Below are 6,180 nucleotides of genomic sequence, written 5' to 3'. Positions count from 1 at the left end.
AACGGACCAATCGCAGCGCGGCTCTGATGTGGAAAAGCTTCGGGCCAATCACAGCGCTGCTCTCATGCATCGAGCGCATCACGGGGCCCATGCTGAAGAGAACAAGCACAGGAAATGTCTAATACCACCAAAAGTGCTCACGTGGCCCACACAACAACTATGTCACTTTTTTTTCTTTCTTTCTTTCTTTCTTTTTTAAACCTTTGGTTAATAATTATTCAGGAATGTCCACTTTTGGTATGGCTATTCTAACATTTAAACTTAGACCACATTGTTAGATCACCCTTTGACTTTATATAAATGACAGCTTAATTATTATTTATCTGTGCATTTATTTAAAAACTGCATGTACCATTTTTCGTCACTGGTGTAACCTTACTTTTTTGGCAATTCATTTCAATTCACATTTATTTGTATAGCGCTTTTCACATCGGTACATATCATTTCAAAGAGAATGCATGTGAACACAATTACGAATGCAGTTAGCAAATAATGTAATAATTTAGGCAATTAATTTACAATCACTGTTAGCAGTTTAACTGAACGTAGAAGCAATGAGCTCCTGGAAAATGAATTACATTAACAATAATTAGGATATAGAAATTGTGTAATGTGCATGTTGATCCAGATGATTGCGTCTTCTGAAGTCCTCGCAGGAGTTGGCGTCGTCTCTTCACAGGTGATGGTCATCTGAGGTCTTCTTAAGAGGCTGGATCCAAACTGAAGCTGATGGACGGGTGTCCCGAGGCAAAACGGAAAATCAAATGGAGAATAATTAGCGTAGCTGCTGTTCATAACATTAAGCAAAGATAGTCGTGTGCAGTTGATCTAGTATGAGATGCATTATGTGAATGCTTGGCTAAAGAGATGTGTCTTTAATCTAGATTTAGACTGGGTGAGCGAGTCTGAGCCCCGAACATTATCAGGAAGGCTATTCCAGAGTTTCGGAGCCAAATGTGAAAATGCTCTCCCTCCTTTAGTGGACTTAGCTATCCTAGGTGCAACCAGAAGTCCAGAGTTTTGTGATCTTAAAGAGCGTGAAGGATTGTAGGGCGATAGAAGATCGGTTAAGTACACAGGAGCTAAACCATTTAGAGCCTTATAGGTCATTAGCAATACTTTATAATCGATACGGAACTTAATGGGTAACCAGTGTAGAGATGATAAGATTGGTGTTATATGATCATATTTTCTTGACCTGGTAAGAACTCTAGCAGCTGCATTTTGTACTAATTGTAGCTTGTTTATTGAGGAAGCAGGACAACCAGCTAATAATGCATTACAGTAATCTAGCCGAGACGTCATGAAAGCATGAACTAACTTTTCTGCATCAGAAATAGATAACATATTCCCTATCTTAGCAATGTTTCTGAAGTGGAAGAAGGCTGTTTTTGTAACATATGAAATATGATTTTCAAAGGTTGCTGTCTAATATAACACCCAGGTCTTTAACTGTCGAGGATGGAGTAACAAATGCAGATTGTAGTCTGAGAGATTCTGTGTACAGGTTTTTGGCCCAATAAATAATACTTCAGTCTTATCTGAATTTAATAGAAGAAAATTACTAGTCATCCAATGTTTTACTTCAGAATGGATAATTTAGAGATTTCATCTGGTTGTGTAGAAATATATAACTGAGTATCATCAGCATAGCAGTGGAAACTAATTCCATGTTTTCTTATAATATTGCCGAGTGGCAGCATGTAGATTGAAAATAGCAGAGGCAATATAGCAATATTAAAGGTTTAGCCATAACTGACCAAAGGAGGACTGACCATGAGAAAGAAAAGTTAGAATCACGTTATCTTGGAGCTATCTTTAGCAAAAGAACTAAATGAATAGCTCTCAATAAAGTCTATCTATAAATAGGCGTCACTGGTTAACACCACTGATCTTTACTGGATTGACTCAAAAGGAAGGAGACACCAGTGACGGTAACACCAGTGACAATTTTCATGAGAAATGCATTTTACAAAATGGCTGCTGCAAGGTGTCAAACCACTTCAAGGTGTCAAATCACTAAATTAAGTAATTTAAACCATTTGTATTCTAGTTGTCCTTCACAATAAAGTAGGTCATCCCAGTGAGTTCGGCTAAAAGCTTCATATGAAATCATGAGATAATGAGAACATTTCTGATAACTGTGGACGTTCCATGGGCCTTTCTTCTTTGATCTTCAAGAAATAGGAAAAGAGAAGTCAAGTGATGCCATCAGTGTGATTTTTATTTAAAAAAAAAAAAGAGATATTGTTGTGAAACACCAGTGATGCATCTCCAGAGGACCACTACATTCATTATATGTATTTTATAATATTTATTCAGCATTTTGTTTTTTGTTTTTATGTCATTTACATCATATAGTTATGTATACATTATTGCATTTTAAATGGTAGAAAAACTTTCTGAGCTCAAAATAAAGCATGATTCTTATAATTAATTAAGAAACAAATATTGCCACATTGATGGCTCAAGAAGGTCTACTTGTTCAAATAACATATTTTCATTTTAAAATATAAATAAATTGTAATCCTAAAGTGTTTTTCAAGTAAGGCTAAAAGTGGACGTTTCTGTAGAATGAGCCTTATATTGATATTGTCAGCTCTTGTGAATGTTTATGTGGTGTTTTGTTACACAGGAGAGTTCAAGTCAGAAAGCATTAAAGGTCATAAAGCTGAATAAAATCTGTCTGGCCATAGTTCAGAGTGCTGATTCTTTATGATGCAGTGTGATACAAAGTCCTGTTAAAGTCTATTCTTTCTCATTTGTACTCTACTGATTTTTGTGAAGCTTTTATGTCTTTTTTTTTAATAGAAAAATTGAAGATATTCATCAACAAATTCAGGTTGCTAAGCACCCATATTCTGGTCAAATTTTAATTTCAACTCTTTTCATACAGAATTCTAAATCTATCTCTTGTCAGCTGGATCCTCTTCCAGTGTATTTGCTCAAAGCCGGCTTACCCTCTCTTTTGTCTTTAATCACTGATATTATACCCTCTTGTTTCTACTGCTCCATCTTCACTCAAAGCTGCTGCGATCACTCCTGTACTTAAAGGATTAGTTCACTGTCAATAAAAAATTAGCCCAAGATTTACTCACCCTCAAGCCATCCTATATGACTTTCTTCTTTCTGATGAATCATAATCAGAGTTATATTATAAATATCCTGACGCATCCGAGCTTTATAATGGCAGTGAACCGGATCAGTGAGTATAAGCTGAAGAAAGTGTCTCCATCCACATCCCCAAAAAAAATATCCATATTTAACAAGTTATGAAGTAAAATATCTAGCTTCCGCCTGACCGCCTTCTGTATTCTACTTACGACAAAAAAAAATGGAACTGGCGTCGCATCAGTTAAGCTTTTTCCGTAAGTTGAATAAGGAAGGTGTCGTAAGTTTTTGAACTGTGAGAGTTTTACACTTTCTTTGTAAGTTGAATACAGAAGGCGGTCTGGCGGAAGATAGGTATTTTACTTCATAACTTGTTAAATATGGATTTCTTTTTTTCACACAAATGCATCGCTTTGCTTCAGAAGGCCTTTATTAACCCCCGGAGCCGTGTGGAGTGTGTTTATGATGATGGATGTGGATGGAAGCACTTTCTTCAGCTCATACTCATCGATCCACTCACTGCCATTATAAAGCTCGGATTTGAGAGGATATTTATTAATAGAACTCTGATTGTGTTCTGGTTGTGTTCTCTGATTGTGAAGTCATATACACCTGGCTTGAGGGTGAGTAAAGCTTGGGGTAATTTTCATTTGAAAGTGAACTAATCCTTTAAGAAACCAGGGACTGATTCAAGTAACTTTGATTATTTTCGCCCCATTTCAAATCTTTCGTTTAAGGGTTGTTGCAGCCCAGGCACATGATCATCTTTCTGATGATAGTCTGTATGAGCAGTTTCAATCTGGTTTCCATTTATATCATAGTGTTGAGACTACATTAGTTTAGATTTCCAATGATTTATTGTTAGCTGGTGATCCAGGACTCATTTCTATACTTACAGCAGCATTCGATACTATCTCACATAGCATTCTGTTAGAGTCTATTGGAATCACAGGCACTGTCTTGACTTGTTTTCAATCTTATCTTACGGGTCGTACTCAATTTGTGCAGCAGAAGCAGTTTTCATCAAAGCCTTCACTTGTTACTGCTGGGGCTCCACAGGGCTCAGTATTGGGTCCTCTCTTATTTGGAGTACTTTTACCTCTTGGCAAAATTTGGTATTCAGTTCCATTGATATGCTGATGACACCCAACTTTATCTGTCTTTTAAACCCACGTCTATTTTCCTCCATCTATCCTCTCAGATTGTGTAGCTGAGATTAAAAAGTGGTTTACTTCAAATAGCGCCAAAACAGAGATTCTTCTTGATGGCTCAAAAACCAATCTGGCAAAGCCTAAATATGTCTCAGTGAGTATTCATAACTTTCCAGTGTCTGTGTCTCTACAGGTTAAAGTGTGGCTGTCATCTGTGACAGTACTTTATCATTTGAAGCACATATAAACAGTGACACTCGCTCTTCATATTTTGGTCCGGCTCTTTCAGTAAAGAGCACAGCGATTCTTGTTCATGCTTTAGTCACTTCCCGGATTGATTATTGTAACGCTCTTTTCTATGGTCTGCCTTCAAATCTTCTTTATAAACTCCAGTACAGAATTCAGCTACACAAATTATCATTTGCAGAATTCCTATAATGAACACATTTCTCCTATATTAAAGCACTTGCACTGGCTCAAAATCCTTCTTCTTACTTACAAAGCACTCAACAATCTTGCCCCTTCATATTGCCCCTTGTGCGAAAGTCTTCTCGTTTTTAAATCTCGCCTTAAGACTCTTGTGTGATTTCTTTTATGTTTGTCTCAAGTCTGTGTTGGTTATAATAATGATTAATTGTTGTTTATTGTTGATTTTTAATTGCACACACGATCAACATCCCCTCACATGGGAACGTCATTAAGGGCCCTTCCTTTAGGCCCCGCACAAGGCCTGTCCATAAAGAGATGAATTATTAGAGCCTCATTTCTTTGTAAAACTAGATGGAACACAGACATCAGTGCTTCAGTTCATTAGTTGTACACAAGTGTACCACGTGTCCTAAAAAGTGAAGCCAAAGCGTCTCGATCGCCCCCAGGTGGCTGGATGCAGTATAGGTCACAAACCCCGCCCTCTCCATGTAATGTAAAGGGACAAACTAAACAGTCAAATGGGCCTTTTTCATAGACTGTGATAGACATAGACATCAGCAAATCCTGCAAAGTTTTTTTATATTTTCATTTAAAAAAAAATTATAACACCATACTTTATACTATATTAACTTTGCATCAAAAAGAAAAAGAAAAAAGTTAACCCTGCTGTGAGGTGTTTGTAATACAGCAGCTGTGGGAGTGACGGTCAAACTGACATATTTCTCTCTTCTGACTGCTGTTATCTGTCTCTCTCTAATTTCTTCCTCTTTTGAAAGTTGAAACTGTTATTTTATTGAGCAAGTGCAGTCAAGGGTGGGGTTGTGGGTGCGGTGTTCCTTGATTTACAAAAAGCATCCGATACGTTAAATCATATCTTATTATCTAAATTATTACATTTAAACTTTTCTGTAGAAACAATGAAATGGATTGATTCTGCACCCGGATCAAAACACATATATCTTCTACAAGACACTGCTCTACAGGGGTACCTCAGGGGTCTATCCTAGGGCCTCTCCAGATGTATTTATTCAGATGTACGCAGATGATACTGTGATTTATGTACATGATAAAACAAATGAACAGGTATCACAAAAATTATCTGTTGTCATGACCAAAATCTCAGATCGGCTGAATCAGTGTTGTTTATCGTTAAATGTCAGAAAACTGCCTGTATGTATTTTAAGATTAGAAAGAAGGAGTAGATCCAACCAGATATATTAATGGTGAAAAATTGCAAATTGTGTCGGATTTTAAATATCTTGGTTATCTTAGACACTCATTTAACATTTGAAAAGCATGTCACAAAATAGTCTGCGCAGTGACACCTCAACTTAGAAATTTTTAAATTATACAGAGTCAACTTTCAACAGAAGCTGCAAGACGTTTTTGCATTTTTTGATCTTTTCTCATTTTTCTTGTTGCATAACTTCATGGTCAGAAGCAGGAAAATCTACTCTTAAATCTTACATATAAGCGTGCTATACAAGTG

Source organism: Chanodichthys erythropterus, chromosome 5, assembly GCF_024489055.1.
Source record: "Chanodichthys erythropterus isolate Z2021 chromosome 5, ASM2448905v1, whole genome shotgun sequence".
In the NCBI taxonomy this organism is placed as follows: domain Eukaryota; kingdom Metazoa; phylum Chordata; class Actinopteri; order Cypriniformes; family Xenocyprididae; genus Chanodichthys; species Chanodichthys erythropterus.
This window is presented reverse-complemented; position numbering follows the sequence as displayed.